The 20,535-nt window shown below is 42.1% G+C and overlaps 1 protein-coding gene across 1 annotated transcript in view; it reads right to left on the bottom strand.

Moving 5' to 3' along the window:
* The window catches only part of C1H5orf49 (chromosome 1 C5orf49 homolog), a 52,159-nt gene that overhangs the window by 5,606 nt on the left and 26,018 nt on the right, over positions 1–20,535 (bottom strand). The gene's annotated exons all lie outside the window — the stretch shown is intronic.

Here is a 20,535-nt window from a genome sequence, read left to right as displayed (position 1 = left end):
AGAGAAATATTTCATAACCTAGTTCAATCACTGATATTAAGCCACTTAGACTACTGTAATGGAATATACGCAGGATGCAAAGAACAACTTCTAAAGAAATTCCAAACCGCCTAGAATACAGCAGCCAGATTAATCTATGGAAAATCAAAATTCGACAGTTCTAGACCACTTCGTGAGAAACTACACTGGCTTCCAGAAAAGGAGCAAATTACTTTTAAAATTTGCACCCTGGTCCATAAAATTCTTTATGGTGAAGCCCCAGGTTACATGGATACCCTTATCAAACTGCCATCTAGGAATTCTTGTAGATCATCCCGTTCATATTTAAACCTTCATCATCCTACCTGCAATGGTCTCAAATATAAATCCACTTACGCTTCCACCTTTTCCTCTATTTATTTGCTGCACTTGCATCCCACATTTTCCCACCTATTTGCAGGCTCAATGTATTAGCACTCAACTATGGAATGCATTACCTAAATCTGTGAAAATTATTCATGATCATCTGAACTTCAGAAAATATCTTAAGACCAGCTTATTTGGAAAGGCTTACCGTAATGGACCCATCTTAAATCCATAATTCCTGGAATACAACTAATTTATGGACCTGATGGACTCTATTACCCCCCCCCCCCCTCTTTTCCCTCGTCCCTTGTAATTACTATCCTTCCTATTCACCTTTCTATACTTCGTTTGTTTGTTTACCGGATTGGCGGTTGCCTTTACGGACTGATTTAGTTTCCCGTTCTTTCCTTTCCAATGTCTCAATGATCTTTTCCATTGTTATATTCCTTAATGATACTAGACTTTGTCTCGCATAACACCTCATAATGTAATCCATAACTGAGTTGTAACAAACTGTACTTCCAGCTTTCATAACGTATTGTAAGCCACACTGAACCCGCAAAAAGGTGGGAAAATGTGGGATACAAATGCAATAAATAATAATAATAATGTTAGCCACATTGAGCCTGCCAACGGGTGGGAAAATGTGGGGTATAAATGTTATAAATAAATAAATTTAGCCTGCATATCTGATGGATATTAATTGTTATGCAATTTACATTCCCTAACCTTTCGATTTTTCTTTTTCTTTTTTTGTAGTGTGATTTTGTTTTTCTGTGATCATACTAGTTTAGTTAGTTTAGTTTATTAAGATCTGCTATACCGCAGATTAGAATTTAAAAACAGAAAACATTAGGAGAAAACAGCTACAAACCTTTTGATAGCAAAGTGTGAAATTTCAATTATAGTATGCTAGGTCAGTTCAGTGGTGAAAAGTAGGAAGAGCAAGAAGAGGAGATGGAGTAGAGAAAATCAGATATGAAAGGGAAGGGACAGAGAAAGAGGAAGGAGAAGAGGGGAGGAGAAGATGTCCAGCAGTGACCCAACTGTAGGGGATCACACCCACCTAAGGAGGAGAGAAAGCTTGATGAAAGAACCAGACTTTTAACGCAGATGCAAATTTGTTAAGGGACGGTTCAGTTTGAATTTGAAGCAGAAGGGGCTGTGTAAAAGTAGGCCCTTCATCTGGTGAAATCTCCTGGGAGTACTAGGCGATAGTCATTGAAAGAGCGAAGCAAGCTGATTGGAGTGTATGGAATTGTAAGTGTTGAGAGATATTGGGGGGGGGGGGGGGGGGGGAGAGAGATCTGACTTAAATGCCTTGGAAGTAAGCATGAGAGTTTTGAATATGATACGCTGTTCAATCGGTAACTGATAATTCTGAAACAAAGGAGAGATGTAATCAAATTGCCAGTGGCAGTCAGCATTTAAAAAAATGCTGACTGGCATGGACTGAATATCAACTGGTATGCTCCTAAATTTAGGCTTCCTGCTCATTTACTTAGATTTATGAGCTTAATTTAGGAGCCCTTTTACTAAACCATGATAAGCACTTAATGTTGATTTACCCTGTGTTAACTGCTAGTGCAGAGCCACATCAAGGAGCTTTCTGGTATTTTCGCTGTTAGTGTGTGGTAACTGGGCATTAACCACCAAATTCTATATATGGTGCCTTAAGTTGTGTGGCCAAATTGTGCACACAACTTAATTGTTTAACAAGCCAATCAGCACCACTAATTGGATGTTAATAAGCAATTAGTGGCACTAATTGGCTTTAATTATAATTTATGTGCACAACTTTCTAGGCACATTCTATAACTCGGTGCATGTAAATTCTAATGTGCACAGTCAAAAAGGGGGTGCAGCCATGGACATGGAATGGGTGGGTCATGGGCATTTCAAAATTATGTGCACTATTATAGAATACACCCAATCTGTGTCTAACTTAGGTGCAGGTATTTAGGTCTGGTTTTAGGTGACCTAAATGGGTATGCCTAAATTTTAGGTGCAAAAACTGTGCGTGAGTATATTCTCTAAAGAACGCCTAACTTTAGGAGTAGTTTATAGAATCATGCTAACTGCATAATTTTACAGTGCCAATTTTTAAGGCGCCATATATAGAATTTCCTCCTAGGTGCTTTTTGTGTCAGGGGGTGTGGAAGAAATTTGGTCCTTAATGTGCTATGTTTACTATGTGCTAACTTCCTAATGCAGAGTTAATGCAGGACCTCTTACAGCCTCCTAAATAGGGGGCATTAAGTGCTTTCACATTGACCAGGTGCATGCACCATGTGTTAATCTGAAAGTTAATACACAACCTGTAATAAAAAATAGTTGGACAACCCCCACTCCTCGTCTGAGTCTGTAAAATGATTTCTGTATCAGTGATGAGATATGGGGAGTCAATGTAAGATAACTATCTACAGTAACTCCAAGGATTTAATTATATTTTTAAGTGGCATCTGGACGTTATGAATCATTGGAAGGAAGGAAATTGTGGCAGGGCTACTGTTTTAGAAATGTTTAGTTTCATTTAGTTAGATGAAAACCAATCAGATCAAGTTTCTGTGAAATACCAGAAATTATATGAGCAGAACGGGATTGAAGAGGAAAGATTAACTGAATGTCATCAGCATACATGAAAGAATTATGTTATAAAGTATTGGGCCCAAGATTGAGCCCTGGGGAACCCCACTAGTTAAGTAAAATGATGTAGGACCTCTTTTATTAAACCACAATAGCGATTTCCGGAGTGGTAAATGACAGTAAGCCCATAGGAATTGTGTGGGAATCACTAATGTGGTTTAGTAAGAGGCCCTTAGATAGTGAATTGAACCACTGGATTTGAAATGTTCTACCTTGTAAGTATGAACAAAACCATGACAGTAGTTTCCCAGATATGCCTAGTAGTATAAGGTGATGAAAAAGGATTGAATGTGAACCAAGCCAAATGTGGTGCTAAGGTCTAAAGATACTAAAAGTTCTTCATTACCTTGATCTAAGGACATACGTAATGAATTAACCATTGCTAGCATTGAGTGTTCAGTGCTATAAAATTAACTAAATCTGGTTTGATAAAGATGTAAGGCATTAGTTTTGTCCAGAAAAGATTGTAACTGTATAGTGACCACATTTTTAGTTAATTTTGATTTAAAAAAAAAATTTTTTAAAAAGCTGAGATATTGGACAAAAATTTGAGGGGGTTTGAACTATCAGAGTGAAGGAGTAGCCTAGTGGTTAGTGCAGTGGACTTTGAACCTGAGAAACTGGGTTTGAGTCCCACTGCAGCTCCTTGTGATTCTGGGCCAGTTACTTAACCCTCCATTGCCCAGGTACAAATAAGTACCTGTATATACCATGTACACCACTGTGAATATAGTTGCAAAAACCACAGAAAGGTGGTATATCAAAACCCATTCCCTTTCCCTATCAGCATAAATATTCTTTTGTTGAGAGAAAACAATGACATTTTTCCATACTGAAGGAAAAGTACCAGTGTTAAGGCATGATGATATGATAGAATGAAGCTGTGGAAGAAATGAGTTGCAAATCTTAAAAAAAAAAAAAAGAAATGGGTATTGGATTAGAGGGACAGTGGAGGAGTTGGAGTGAACTATGTGTGTTCTGCAATTCTGCATACATGAGAAGGAATAGTAAAGTTTGTTAGGTTTGTGTATGGTGGTGGAGTAGGGGAGAAGACAAGATTATTGGAAGCCAAAGGTGGTAAAGTAAGTTGGACATCCACCACTTTCTTGTGGAAGGCCTGGGCAAGATCATCAGCATATAGAGTACTCTGTGGATGATGCTGAGAAGAGTTTGTGACTTTATGAAGTACCTTGTAAAGATGAAACAAATTAGAGTCTCTTTGAAGTAATGAAGTATCTCCCCCTGGGTCTTTAACCAATTCCAACACTGTAGGTTGCAAATGATATGCAAGTATAACCCCTAATCTCCCCTTCTTTTTTTCCTTAGTGTTCCTTCTTTTTTCCTTTAGTGTTAGAGGCAAGAAAATATGAGAATACTCCACAGCCCTTCAAAAAGTGATCATCTTGCCTTACCAAAATTCTCATTTTAGCCATTTTGTGTCTCCTTGAAAGAGGCAAATCATGACCTCCAGTCGCACAGCCTCTCTCATCCATATGTGCCTCTTAAAAGACTAATTTAAGCCTTTTGCATTTATAGATAGTACTTTATAGTTTCCCTCACTCATGTGTCACCAGTAACCCCAAACATTCTAAAGGACTGATTGAAGTCCATCTATAGCCAAACAGTACCCCTTTCCCTCACAGACTATCCCCACCCTCTCCATCTCCCTCCCAACTTGGTATCTTCCTTTCTTCCACCATGTCTCCTCAGACCTGCCCAAATCCAACCCTGCATGCCATCTCACAGGAGGAATGGCAATTCCAGCCCCATTTCCTCCATTCCCTTCTATCACAACTGCAACATACAAGCATCATCTGATCTATGTATCCATATCCCAGTCAAAGCCCTCCCAGCCCCTCACGACCATATCAAACCCCTTTTGTCCTTAGTCCATTACTATCACCAGCACTCCCCAGTCCACACCACCAAAGATCCAGAGATCCAGGACCAAATTCATTGCAAGAGGTCAGCATTTCTCTCCCACTGCCTGGGAGTTCTTCTTTGAGTGTCTCCTCAGTCTCCCCTGCACTCGATCTAACTACAGCTGGTACACTCATTCAAATCTGAGATGTTGCTGCTTGGGAGATGACAGTCTCTGGATGGCTAGTCCCACTTCCTGAATGGCCTTGACTGTATCTTCTCCATTAATGCTTCTATAGGTTCTGCCACCCACTCTACACGCTAGTCCAAATTACTGTAGCCATATCCTCTCCTCTCTAAGCTTTCCCATGATGTTTCTAAAATCAGTTTATGGAGGGTAATCGAGGAAATTTCAGCAAACACTTCAGCACTATGCAAGTTGCCAGGGTCTTCCCATTCTCATTTTAGACATCTCATGCTCCCTAAGTCTGTAACTACAAAAACACGCTATGATGTCTCAGTGACCTGTGTATCCACTCTGCCTCTACAGGAACTTCCTTTCCCCAGTCAGTGTTCTGGGGCCAGAATTACCTTGATAATGTGCTGAACAATATTGATTGCATCCACATATTCTGATTGTTCTAGGATGCCTTGGATCCTCAAATTATTCTTCCTGCTCTGGTTTCTAAGGACCTATAGTTTTTATTGCTCAGTTCACTATTTGATTTATGCACTCCCTGAACCTGAGCTTTCAACCTCATCAGAGCATCCACATGCTTCTTCATCCAGTTCTCAATGTCCTCAAGTCAGATGCCCAGCACTGCCAGCAATGTATGCAGGTCTGCTGCCATTGTGGAAATCTCCTCTCACACCGCTGCAATATTATTTTTTGAGGCTCAGGAGCAGTTCTCATATCTCTCATGATGACATCTACATTCCATTGTTCTGCTCCTGCAGTAAGTCTTCTCCTTCACGTTTGTTTTACTTATGCCTTTTCCCTATGTGTCCTATCTGTCTGTCCTACCCTTATCCCTTATTTGTCCTGTATGTCTGTCCTGATTTAGATTGTAAGCTCTTTTGAGCAGGGACTGTCTTTTCTTCATGTTCAATTGTGAAGCGCTGCATATGACTGGTAGCGCTATAGAAATGATTTGTAGTAGTAGTAGTAGTAGTAGTAGTAGTAGTTATGCCTCGGGCTCTCCTCTCCTGCCATCTTACCACCTATGCAGCAAAGAAGGCTCACAAAGAAGGAGAACTCCTGAAAATCAATTAGGTTTTTTTGTGCTGCCATACATATTAGCCAGGGAATATTTCTAAATCACATTTGTGCCACTGGTGCTCAATAAGCCTAACTCAGCATGGGGGTGGGGGGTGCAGCAGAACTCACGACTCAGGCTGTCATCTAGGGCAGTGATGTCACTTCTTCCATTGACCTGCTGGTTTTAGTTTTATTTCACTATGTAGTTATTTTAAAGTATTCATATTCCTCACCATCTCCAGTCCTGGATGGGCTTCAACAGCACAGGGACAGAATGAATGTTCTGGGTCTTTTGGCAATAAGGGCAATGGGCCCCTAACCACCTATCAAAAGTGATTAAATTAGATGGAAGCTAGGGGAGAGTGGGTCCCCTACTGTTGTGAGCCCTCAAGCACTGTCCTATTGTCCCAATGGTCAGTCCGCCTCTGCAACAGCACATACATAATAATTAATAGAAACAAAAACAACAAACATTCTAACTCAACAATCAAAGATAAATATACAAACCATACTGAACTGTATTATATCTGAGTATGCAGTCAGAATTCTCATCAATGAAAGGCTTGCAGGAAATAATGTGCTTTAAGTAACAATCTAAAAGCCAAATAAGTTGGTACACAATAAGGACTGTCAGGTAAGGCATTCCAAAGGATTGCTCCTGGGACTCTAAAAAGAAACTCTTGATAGATTTTTTTATGTTGAGCTTAATGAGTCTAAAACAAGGTACCGCCAACAATCCTTTATTGTGAGTTGTAATGGGCACAATGGGTTATACATTTTCATGAGAGAAGAAATACAGGATGGAGCCTCATCGTGCAAAGCTTTAAAAATCAGCAAAAGATTTTTGAATCCTGAATTGAATGGGTAACCAGTGAAGCTGTTCATTGCAATAATCAAATAATGGAAATATAAAAGCTTGAATAACTGTTCTAAAATTGCTGGGACTCAGAAAGTGAGGTAAGTGATGTAACATCTTGAATTTGAAGAATACTTTTTGACACTTACTAATTTGCAGGCTGTAACCCTCATAAGTTATCATGATGAACAACAGATTTTAAGTGAGGCTTCATTGATAAGGTCAAGTCCAAGATTACACTCAAATAATGCAACTAGGAGTATTAAACCCATAATAAAAAAAACAAGTTGGCACTTCATCATCCAGAGAACTGGAAAGAAATAAAATCTGAGTCTTGTTAAGGTTTAAACAAAATTTATTATCAGTCAACCAAGAGTTCAATGTTCTCAAACATAAAGATAAAAATGCAAAAGAATCAGATGAGAATTTTTCAAGAGGACAAAAAACAAAGCCCTGTATGTCATCATTATAGAGACAATAATTTACTCCCAGACAACCCAGAAGTCCACAAATTAGCGTTATATATATGTTAAAAAGAGGACAGATAACAATGACCCTTGAGGGATACCTGAAAAAATATTCTTCCAGTTCAATTTGCACCAATACAAATTTGAAATTGTCTTTCAGTCAAAAAAGATGTGAACCAATGTACTTAAACAACGTAATAACAGTTCATGGTTCATAGCATCAAATGCCACGGTGATGTCTAGAATGTGTGATCCCTTGAGAAGGTCTCACCAAGTATAGGGGGAGAGGGGAACAGTAGTCAACCCAGTATCCCTAAGAAATTATAGGACACTGAATCACATATCCTATAAAGATATTGGTATCGAGGTAAATGCCTGAGAGAGAAATCCCTCCAAGTAGTGTGAATAGCCTTAGGCTAAGGAATTATAAATTTTCCTACCTGGAAGGGCAGCTATTTGCCCAACAGAGAAAGTAAAAACTTCACAAGTTCCTGGAAGGGGAGGGGTAACAAGAGTAGGGTTGCCATACTTGCTCCCCCAAAAAGAGGATACATGCCCCACCCCACCCCACCCCTGTCACATCCTGCCCCACCCCATCATGCCCCTGTCACTTCCCCCTAAGGGTATCCTCACCCCTCCTTTACCTTACTGTTGTGCCCTGGTGGTCTAGTGACCTCTTTGGGGCAGGAAAGAGTCCCCTGTTTCTTGCCTGGTGCAGCTGCAGACTGTCTTACTGCCTCCTGTCCTGGCACTGATTCAAAATAGCTGCCAAGAGTTCAAGCAGTGACCTTGCAAGACTTCTGCGGAAGTCTCTCGAGGCTGCCACTTGAACTCTTGGCGGCCATTTAGAATTGGCACCAGGACAGGAGGAAACAAGAAGGTCTGCAGCTGCGCTGGTCAGGAAAGAAGGGGTTCTTTCCTGCCCCGAAGAGGTCACTAGACCCAGAGGCGTAGCCAGGTTTTGATCTCAGGGAGAGCAGACTTTTATAAAACAGGTGCCGGTTGGTGTCAACTAGACAGCAGTATCTATGTTGTTGCTCAGGGGCTGTGGTGGGCAATGATTAATACAGGCTGTCTCTGTTGCGTCCTGCCTACAAGGAAACAGTAAGTTACATAAGGAGGCAGGACGCAGAGGAGGTCCATGGACTGGCCAGAGCAGGCAACCTGTCTTCTTAACTTCAAATACAAATATTCAAATCGTGACCCTCACCTCAGGAATAGCACACCCAGTCCTTCCACTGCTAGACACCTTGTTTAAATCAGATGGGCTTTTGTTTGTGTGGTGACTCTTCAGAATGTGAAGAACACTAGTCTTGAGTATTTTTATTTTGGGTGACGGGTGGCCCTTGCCCCAGAGCCTACTTTCAAATAGGGCTAGACACTTTGTGAAATAACACAAACCCCTGCAAAAAGACACCCAAAACCTATACTGAAAACTTACCACACCAAAACAGCCCTAACCCACCTATGAAAAGACAATGCTATAAATATTACAATGGGACCTAGAGAAGTGTTTCCCTAGGTGGTCCTGGAGTACCCCCTTGCCAATCAGGTTTTCAGGCTATCCACAATGAATCTGCATGAAAAAGATTTGCATGTAATGGAGGCAGTATATGCAAATCAATGTCTTGCAGATTTATTGTGGAAATCCTGAAAACCTGACTGGCAAGGGGGTACTCCAGGACTGCCCTAGAACACAAAACGTACCACACCATAACAGCCCTAACCCACCTATCAGAAGACAGTGCTCTCTCTCTCTCTCTCTCTCTCTCTCTCATTATATATATATATATATATATATATATATATATATATATATATATATATATATATATATATATTCTACCAGCAACAATAATTTTTGACGTTGTTTTAGTGATATTCAGCTGTTATTTCTTTACTTCTCCAGCTTTTAAGGCACTGCCTATCCAACTGAAACAGCTTTAGCATTGTTACAGATGGACCAACAATAAAGAATTACAATGTGTATGCAGCAGATCATAAGTTTGCTTGCTTTGAACTGAACGAAAGCTGCGTGGGTGGAGGTGGAAACAGATTAGTATTACCCAAATTGGCTTCCTTCTTAAGTGGACTAAATAGGCTCACTTCCACTCCAGTCAATTAAACCTCCCTGGGCAGCTTTCTCCAGCCCCCCCCCCCCCCCTCGAGCTTTGCATTTTTCACCTTCTCTTCTGCCCGTCTCTCCCGTCCGCGTGGTCACTTTTTACTTCCCTGAAGCTTTCTCCCTCCTGCGCAGCACCGGCGATTCACAATCAGTATTCTGCCAGCGTCGGGCCTCTCTCTCCTCAGGTGCGTCCCACCTCTGCGGAAAACAGGAGGTTGCAATAGAGAGGCCCTGGCGCTGGCAGAACACTGACTGTGAATTGCCGGTGCTGCGCAGGAGGAAGAAAGCTTCAGCGAAGTAAAAAGTGACCATGCAGACAGGAGAGACGGGCAGAAGAGACTGGAAAAGTTTAAAGACTCGAGAGGGAGGGAGCAGAAAAAAATATTTATTGGCACAAGGAGCATAGGTGCCATTTTTTCTAAACAAATGGGGGAGCGACCACTCCCCCTGCGCCCCACCTAGCTACGCCACTGACTAGACCACCAGGGCACTACAGAAATGTAGAGGAGGGGAGGGGAGGACACCCTCAGGACTGCCTGCCCGCTCTCTCGCTCATGGCCCGCCTGCCCGCCAGCCTGCCCATTCGTCTGCAAATCTGGACAAACGGACAGGCTGGCATAACCCACCTGGTTGCCCGGCCGTGTCCTCAAAGAGAGAACATGTCCGGGTAAAACCGGACATATGGTGACCCTAAACAAGAGGCTGTATAATACTTAATGTAAGGGAAGTCCAAGGCAAGTAAGCCAGGCACTCTGGGTTCATAGCAGGTAGGAATTCTTCTGAAGCCTTTCTCATGAGACAAGGGAAGGGGTAATGGAAAGGACAGGGAGCCAATAGGTGAGAAGACCCCCCCCCCCCAAAAAAAAAGCCATTTCTATAAGGCCGGGAAGGGGAGGGTCTCCCAGTACATGTGAGTTACAGCCTAATCCAGACAATGCTCTCGAGGAAAGTCAGGGGACAGAAAGCAGCTGCAGACCCTGGCATTAGAAGCTTTCCCTGACTTAGAGCAAAGTGGCCTAATGGTTAGTATAGCAGGCTTTGATTCTGACAACCTGTGTTTGATTCTCACTACAGCTCTTTGTGACCTTGGGCAAGTCACTTAATCTTCCATTGCCCCAGGTACAAAAACTTAGGGACAGAGAAAGTACCTGCATATTATGTGTACGGCACTGCATTTGTCTAGTAACACTATAGAAATTAGTAGTATTATTGTAGCCCCATTGTCTAAACATGCCAGAAGAGATGGCCATGAATTTAGAAAGGAACTGGAATTGAAACTAGTTTGCTTTGCACTTTTGGAGCTGTGCCAGAAGCTACTGACATTGCTATGTAATGTACTGACAAGGGGGAAACGGAACTGGATTTTTGTGTTGCTGGTTTTCCTAGTGAAGTTTGTAAAGTGAAAATAAGTCCTAGAATGTGGCAAGTTTTGTTGAATGAAAAAAGATTAACTGAGTAGAGCTCAGCCCAAGTTTTAATTTTAATACTGTGTTGGAAGACAAAGGAAAAAAAGGAATTATTTTGATTTTGTTGCTGTCTACAAAAGGAAGGTGGGAGGGTTTCCTGAAGTTCAAGGGATCAGGTGGAGCCCTCCTTTAATAAGCCCCAAAGGAGCAGAGGTTTGCAAGGGGCATGGCAGCCAACAAAAGAAAGAAAATCCAAGAAAATGAAACCCATTTGGAATTGTGTTGAAGCTGAAAGTAAACCCATGAAAAGAAGTGGCCTGAACTGGGAAGGAAGTGTGGTAAACCTGGCAGGCCAAGGAAGTCAGGACAGTGAAGTTAGTTCTATGGGTCAGGGACATTCACATTTGGAAAGGTTGTCAATGAGAAGCAGTGAAAGTTGATATGAGTAAAGCACCTGGTTGGAAATTAGGCCAGGCCAGTTTCTTTAAGGGATGGTTCTATAAGTTGGAGTATTAATACCTGAGTGACAGTGGTGCCAGGAATTCCTCTATAATGGTAGATAACCATATGAATGTCCTAAATTTGATGTCCAGGGGAGAAAATAAAAATCTGGCATGAATTAAAAACTCTTGTTGCTGTTTGAACTCAGTTTAACATCTGAAATGTCTAGGAGGATTTCTCCTTCTATTAGAGTCTAAGACTAAAAGTGAAGGAACCTCGCCTGTTCTCCCGTAAAGCATGTCGTGAGACATAGGCCCAGTGTGAGTCCACCTGCAGGAGACAAGTGACCATCAAATAATCAATAACTCTGTCAAAACCCAAGCATACTGAATCAAACACAGATAGCAATTAAGTTTTGGTATTATAATTAAATCTGAACTGGTAAAGATCCAGGATTCCTTTTTAATCAGTTCTTTCCTTTCAGTTGGCACAGCAACAGATTCAATATTTGAAGGTCTTTATATCTAAAGACCTATCAATAGCATTTGATTGCAATTATGAAAACATGCTTAACCAGATACAACTTGATTTAAGCAAACAGTAACAAGTAACTGAAAAATGGATCAATTAGAAAACTAACTAAACTTTTGCATATTGTCTACAGTACCTGGGAAGATCAAGACATATATCTGTTCACAGAGCCTTAGCAAAGAGATCTGTCTCTCTTTTCTCCTGGGCTAAGACTGAAGCAACAACCAGTACTACTGGGTAATTTTTCAAACTGCAGGCTAATCAGAGCCCAGTCAAGATTTAAAAGTATACTGCTACTTGATTTCTGCTTCTGTTAAAAGAAAAGAACATTCAGTTCCCTGTAACAGCTTTACAGCAAATAAACACCACCTGCTGGCCAAGCAGGAGAAATACACTTCAGGACATAATTAAAACGGGAAAATATCTAATACTAGTAAAAAAAAGGCCCATTTCTCACACAAATGAAACAGGCGCTAGCAAGGTTATCATGTAATGGTGATTATGTTTTTAAGGGAACCGTTAGGAGAAATGTTCCGTCATGATAAGTAATAATTGGGAAGGGTGTATAATGAGCAATATTCTCCAGCGGTATGAGATACAGATTGTTTTATCTATGTTTTTTTTTTTTTGTTTTAATCTTTCTTTTTTTGTGATTTTTATTTATAGCATTTTTTAAAAGATAAAGAGTAAGCAGACTCCATCCATGCCCAGCATTTCTCCTCTCTTCCCTCCCCTCCATCTATGTGCATCTGCTTCCTAACTTCTCTCCCCTCCATCCATCCATATCCAGCAACTCTCCATTCTCCCCTGCCCTCTCCTCCATCCACCCATATCCAGCAAATTGCCTCTCTCCCCTGCCCCCTCCATTCATCCACCCATGTTCAGCAATTCTCCTCTCTCCCTTGCCCTCCCCTCCCCTCCATCCATATCCAGGAACTCTCCATTCTCCCCTGCCCTCTCCTCCATCCATCCATGTCCAGCAACTCTCCATTCTCCCCAACCTCTCCTCCATCCATCCATATCCAGCAAATTTGCTCTCTCCCCTGCCCCCTACACTCATCCATCCATGTTCAGCAATTCTCCTCTCTCTCCTGCCCTCCCCTCCCCTCCCCTCCATCCATGTCCAGGAACTCTCCATTCTCCCCTACCCTCTCCTCCATCCATCCATGTCCAGCAATTCTCCTCTCTCCCCTGCCCTCCCCTCCTGTCCTGTCCAGCAATCTCTTCTCTCCCCTTGCCCACCCCTCCTCTCCTGTCCAGCGATCTCTTCTCCCCCTGCCCTCCTCTCCAATTCCAGCCATCTCTTCTCTCCCCCTGCCCTTTCATCCATGTCCAGCATTTCTCCCTGCCCTCCCTCAGCTCCCTGACAGCCCTTCTCTCCATTCCTCCCCCCCCCCCCCCCCGCACATTTAACCCTTTTACTTTCAGGCGCAGTGATGGCAGGCAGTGAAGAGGACAACACAGCTTCTCCCCTCACACAGTGTCCTGCCCTCGCGAAAACAGGAAATGCATCATTGCAGAAGGCGGGACACTGTGTGAGGGAAGGGAGAAGCTGGATGCGAGCCCGCTGTGTTGTCCTCTTCACTGCCATCGCTGCGCCTGAAAGTAAAAGTGTTAAACATGCACAAAAGGGGGGAGGAACGAAGAGGAGGGCTGTTGATCGGGGAGCTGAGGGCGGGAAGGAGCGGAGGGACCATCTGAGAGCTGCCTGTCTGCAGCGCTGCTGCATTTTGGGGGGCAGCAGCCAGGGTAAGGTCACGGGCTGGGGAGGCTTAGCCTCCCCAAGCCTCTTATACGGGGCGCCTATGTGTTTCACTTACCTCAGGGAGTTCCTCCCATCCCATCCATGTCCATCAATTCTCCTCTGCCCTGCCCTTCCCTTCTTCCCTCCCTCCCCTCGATGTCCCGCAATTCTCTCCTTCTGACATCATCTCGCCTCCAGCATTCCCTTCCCCCTCATTGTTCCACCCTCTGACGTCATTATGTTTTGATGCGAGGGCGGGGCAATTAGTGGGAATGGATGTTACGAACCCAGGCATCAAGTCGTAGAATGTTGGAGGTGCAAATTATTATATAGGATATTTTACAGGTTTAAAATCACACTGTTTCTTCACAGCAACTATATCATGCTAATAGATCACTGAAATCAGATTCAGCAAGGAAGGTTGTTGTCCCAGATTTGAAATATGCACATTATTTTTCTACTTTGAAGAGTGTCTTTTCTTTTGCAGGTTCGATGCTCTGGAATGCTCTTCCTGGTTCTTTGCGGTTCCGCTCTTCCTTTGTACAGTTTAAAAAAGCTTTAAAAACACATATCTTTTTAGAGGCTTTCCAGGGAATTTAAATTCTTATAGGCCATTGCTATAGGCTTTCCAGGGAATTTAAATTATTACAGGCTATATTGCAGAATGTTATTTTGACTTTTGTCTGTGTTCATGGTTTAGTGTTTCATATTATGCATGTTTTTATTGTAAGCTGCTTAGTTATTTAAATAAATAAATAGTGCTGATCACGGGTATTCATCTGCATGACCTGGATAGTGTGGCTGAATATCCTTACAGACTGCTTTGGCAATAGCTGGATAGTGCCGGGGTGGTACATTTGTGGAACAAGGACACAGCTGGCAGGTATCTGGAAAGTGGCAATATTCAAACTTGTATCTATATTACCAGGATAAAGTTAGGACAGAAAAACTGCTGTCATAATTTTATCTGGATTGCTATCTGGATAGCTGTTTGAATATCACTGCTATCTGGATAGCACAACCAGTCAGAGCTGACTCTGGATATTCAGTGGTAGCTGCTATCTGGTACTACTGCTAAATATCCAGACTTTTATTTATTTGTTTCTACCTGTGGCATCAGGAGATTAGAAAAATGCTAACCATCATTTGCTTAATATTTGGGGGGGGGGGGGGGGAGAGATTAGTATATAAGGGCCTAAATATATTATTTATTTATTTTTACCGGTAGCATCAGGAGATTAGAAAATGCTAACCATCATGTGTTTAATATTTGTGGGGGGGGGGGGGGGGGGGGGGGAGAGGAAGGATTAGTATATAAGGGCCTAAAAATATAAGGGGTGGATAGATACTGAATAAGGCTCCTCCTGTTTAAATCATAATGAGCAGGCCATCCCCAGATTTTCAGCTGCACTTAAGCATACAGTAGCGCTGAAAATCCAGTGTGACCACTGTGGCACTAGCCAGTTAGTGCTGGTACTGTCTAGGGATGGTGCTGGGACTGCTCCAGGATTTACCCGGTTAGTAAAGATATTCATTCCGCTAATTGAATAAGTGCCTGGATAAAAGTACCCAGATAAAGTTAGGACACCAAAAAGGTCATCCTACCTTAATTCTGGAACTTTCCCTGGGACTGGTCTGAATAATTTAGATGCAGTGGCTGGCATTTAAAAACAAACACTGACCATAGAATTTATTATTGACCTGCTAGGATTTTAGACAAGCCACCAAAAAAAAGCACATGTATGTGCTAAAACATACAAAAGCAACAGCCATTTTAGAAAATATATGTTCAAGAAAAGATCTACATCACTAGGGGGGTCTGCATATGTAAGTAGCTCTACATGTACATATGAGCAGTGATCTTACTAGTTATATGTTGAAATGGTACCACATACACAAAGCAAGTTATGGATTTAAAATACCTTCATGTCTGTGGGGAACTGATTAAGGAGCAGTCCTCCAAAACTCCAATTTTGCACTCTAAGATAGTTCTAAACCCCAGAAAGTACAATTTCTCTCTCAAGCTTTCCTCCAAAGCCCAGGTCTAAACAAGAAGTTGGCAGGCAGTTTATGCATGACCTAAAGCATGTGCAAAAGCAGACAGGGACAATTTCCTGAACATATGTGTATTGCCATTTCATAATACAGAGTACACATACATTTCAAAGGATCATACAAACTACCCAGATATCTCTGCATACTGAAGTATATAGTATATACCCTTATTGGGTAGTTTGAACCCTAGCAGTAGAACTGCAAGACTACCATGAGGGGGTCAGAGACAGCATTTTGAACTCGAGCACAGATGAGGCAGGAGCATTCAGGGGTTCAAGTTCGGCTTATTTGATGTACTGCAAATATGGTTAAAATCTAAGTGGTTTATGAAAAGCAAAAAAAAAAAAAAAAAAGAGGGGAGGGAGGAGGATAAAAACAACAAATATACTTCACAAACCACAACCAAAGAGATTCACAAATGAAGAGGGAAAGAAGGGCCACTAGCCATCAAGGACTCTGGTAAGAGCTGGATGATGTCGGGGATGGGGTGGTTTTGTTGAGGATATCAGAGTGGAGGTCCAAGGGGTGTGAGAATTTTGTTGAGGATGCTGGTGGGGGGGGGGGGGGAATTGTGCAGGTGGGATGATTTTGTAGAGTCAAGGGAGTGGGGGGATTGTTCCTAGTGTCGGTGATGTTGGGGTAGGGGGGTTTGTTCCTAGTATCAGGCAGAGCATTCAGGATTCTTCTTAGCTGCAGCATGTGCATCAATGTAATAACATGGGTGTAACTGTGCCATCTGCAATGCATTTAAGGCATGCCCTCAACAGTTGCCATACAGGCTTTGCAGTTACCATGCTTTAATTGTTGCAAATAAAGGGGTACATTTACTAAGGTGCGTTAGCATTTCTGACATGCCCTTAAATTTAAGGTTCGTTAAATGGTAACACGCCTATACATTTGTATGGGCACATTAGTGTTTAACATGCATAAACCATTTACATACATTAAAAACTCTAACGTGCCCATAGCGCACCTTAGTAAACACAGGCAAAAGTGTGGTAAATGCTAAACTTTATCACACTTTAATAAACAGGCTCCTGTCACCTAAATTCACCTCCCAAATATGGTATTTTCCTCTTCTTCTGCTGCTCCTCCACTTCTCCAATATTTGCTTTCAGTTTGTATCAGTGCTGCCTAAACCTCTCTGCTCATAGAATGCTCCTTAACCTCTCAACTTTCTAAATGCTTAGATGTACATCATGTTAATAACAGGTTTAGTTAAGATGAAAACACTGAACTTTAAAATATGAGAAAGTTTCAGGGCATCTATGAGAAAATGTGAATCCACTTGAAATGTCAGAGAGGAGTCTTGGTGACTTCTTGCCAGTGTAACTAGAAACCATAGGATGGTAATTTGCAGCCTTAATTATACTGTCACTTCTGTTTAATTTTTTATTTGAGGTAGCAAAGACACTTTTTCCTTTGTGATTGCATTTTAAAACAGTTTGACATTTTGAAACAGGCAAATCCATTTTTATCAGAGCTAGGGAAACTTTGCAAGTGTCACTGTGTTATCATTTGTTGCAGTTGGAACAGGGCTTATTGGAGCAGACAGAAGATGCATTTTGTACTGATGGCTTTTATTTAAGCCACGGAGCATTTTAAGGTCAGGCTATTCTACCAAGGGTTATAAGTGGTAGAGACAAAAAGTTTGCATCAATTAAAAATAACTTTCCAGTATATCTTTCCTTCTCTTACCCAACCAAGCTCAGTAATTATTAGGACAATTCCATAACAGGGCGCTTCCACTAGAAGCCTCAAGGTACCAATTGTGGTACACAATGGTTGCAATTTATTGTTCTCATACAGGTTTTAATGCTACGGAGGGGGGGGGGGGGTGATGTTACTAACATACTGGTGTCTAAGGAACAGACTAATTTTTATGTGGAATACAGTGGAATTGTATGGTTTAAACAAAGAGGTACAGTGGTGGAAATAAGTATTTGATCCCTTGCTGATTTTGTAAGTTTGCCCACTGACAAAGACATGAGCAGCCCATAATTGAAGGGTAGGTTATTGGTAACAGTGAGAGATAGCACATCACAAATTAAATCCGGAAAATCACATTGTGGAAAGTATATGAATTTATTTGCATTCTGCAGAGGGAAATAAGTATTTGATCCCCCACCAACCAGTAAGAGATCTGGCCCCTACAGACCAGGTAGATGCTCCAAATCAACTCGTTACCTGCATGACAGACAGCTGTCGGCAATGGTCACCTGTATGAAAGACACCTGTCCACAGACTCAGTGAATCAGTCAGACTCTAACCTCTACAAAATGGCCAAGAGCAAGGAGCTGTCTAAGGATGTCAGGGACAAGATCATACACCTGCACAAGGCTGGAATGGGCTACAAAACCATCAGTAAGACGCTGGGCGAGAAGGAGACAACTGTTGGTGCCATAGTAAGAAAATGGAAGAAGTACAAAATGACTGTCAATCGACAAAGATCTGGGGCTCCACGCAAAATCTCACCTCATGGGGTATCCTTGATCATGAGGAAGGTTAGAAATCAGCCTACAACTACAAGGGGGGAACTTGTCAATGATCTCAAGGCAGCTGGGACCACTGTCACCACGAAAACCATTGGTAACACATTACGACATAACGGATTGCAATCCTGCAGTGCCCGCAAGGTCCCCCTGCTCCGGAAGGCACATGTGACGGCCCGTCTGAAGTTTGCCAGTGAACACCTGGATGATGCCGAGAGTGATTGGGAGAAGGTGCTGTGGTCAGATGAAACAAAAATTGAGCTCTTTGGCATGAACTCAACTCGCCGTGTTTGGAGGAAGAGAAATGCTGCCTATGACCCAAAGAACACCGTCCCCACTGTCAAGCATGGAGGTGGAAATGTTATGTTTTGGGGGTGTTTCTCTGCTAAGGGCACAGGACTACTTCACCGCATCAATGGGAGAATGGATGGGGCCATGTACTGTACAATTCTGAGTGACAACCTCCTTCCCTCCGCCAGGGCCTTAAAAATGGGTCGTGGCTGGGTCTTCCAGCACGACAATGACCCAAAACATACAGCCAAGGCAACAAAGGAGTGGCTCAGGAAGAAGCACATTAGGGTCATGGAGTGGCCTAGCCAGTCACCAGACCTTAATCCCATTGAAAACTTATGGAGGGAGCTGAAGCTGCGAGTTGCCAAGCGACAGCCCAGAACTCTTAATGATTTAGAGATGATCTGCAAAGAGGAGTGGACCAAAATTCCTCCTGACATGTGTGCAAACCTCATCATCAACTACAGAAGACGTCTGACCGCTGTGCTTGCCAACAAGGGTTTTGCCACCAAGTATTAGGTCTTGTTTGCCAGAGGGATTAAATACTTATTTCCCTCTGCAGAATGCAAATAAATTCATATACTTTCCACAATGTGATTTTCCGGATTTAATTTGTGATGTGCTATCTCTCACTGTTACCAATAACCTACCCTTCAATTATGGGCTGCTCATGTCTTTGTCAGTGGGCAAACTTACAAAATCAGCAAGGGATCAAATACTTATTTCCACCACTGTAGATTGGGCTTTGTTAATGGGGATTTAAATGGTAGAAGCGCAGTCCTGTATATAAACTGCGCATGTGTTAGTGTTTCAGTAGTGGAACGCCCAGCATGAGCAGTATGAGGTGTTCCAACTGATCCTTGAAGCTTTTCATGAAGTATTATGTTTTTTAATTGTGTTTTGGTATATAATGCTTTATAACATAGCATATAATATGATGTATATTTTCATTTGTAAAGTTCTCCTAAGGAAGATATCGAAACATGGCCAGTGTTGAGACTGAGACGAGAATAAGTGTTAGACCCGTTGGGTCACTTCTGTGCCTGGAAGTGAAACAGTTTTTTAAAGAAACATTTGCTTGGAGTGAGCAGTAGTTTGGATTAGCTGGTGGGCAATTTTCATCCTTGCTTGCAATGGCGAGTGATCAGCAAAGGATTTTCAAGACTAATAATAGCAACAGCCATGGTGACAGAGTTTATTTACTCAGCAGTGAAATTTAAAGTGGTTGGTACTGATTTATGGACTTTTTTGGCAAGGCTAATCTGAACACTGTGTTCAATTCTTAACTGCTTCTACTGATAAGAGTTGACAGCTTAAGGAAGAATTGAAGAAATGAAGGACTGAATGGTGATATTTTTTATGTCACAAGAAATATCTGATTGGAACTGTATTTATAAGTTGTATTAGAAGCTGTCACGACTTTAGATAGTGTAGGAGCACACTCAGTTTTGTATGTATAGATTTTATGGGTAGTTTTCAAAAAAAATGTGTAGTATGAATAAAGATAAATAAAGAAAATATTTTAGTCATTACATAATTAATTGATTATGTTGACTATTGTAATATAAGACAGCCCATATATTTAGTATGCATATTCACTGGGGAAATCCTGAAAGCCAGATTGGATTGTGGCCCTTGAGGACCAAGGATAGACAACCCTGCTATAAAAAAAACTGGGCACCTAGGTTCCATTATAGAATACTAGCATAACCCAGTATAGATGTGCCTAACATTTAGGTCCTCAGATAGAGCTAAGTGGCAGGGATGCATGTAACTTGATAGTGGGGATGGGACGACTTCCCTATGAAGAAAGACTAAGGAGGCTAGGGCTTTTCAGCTTGGAGAAGAGACGACTGAGGGGAGACATGATAGAGGTATATAAAATAATGAGTGGAGTGGAACAGGTGGACAGGGCCGTGCCTAGGGTCTCTGGCGCCCCCCTGCAGACTATCAGTTGGCGCCCCCCCCCCCCCCCCCCCCGGTGAAAATGATCGCTCACCACTTGCTACACTGACAGG

This window comes from Microcaecilia unicolor, chromosome 1, assembly GCF_901765095.1.
Source record: "Microcaecilia unicolor chromosome 1, aMicUni1.1, whole genome shotgun sequence".
NCBI lineage: Eukaryota > Metazoa > Chordata > Amphibia > Gymnophiona > Siphonopidae > Microcaecilia > Microcaecilia unicolor.
This window is presented reverse-complemented; position numbering and strand designations above follow the sequence as displayed.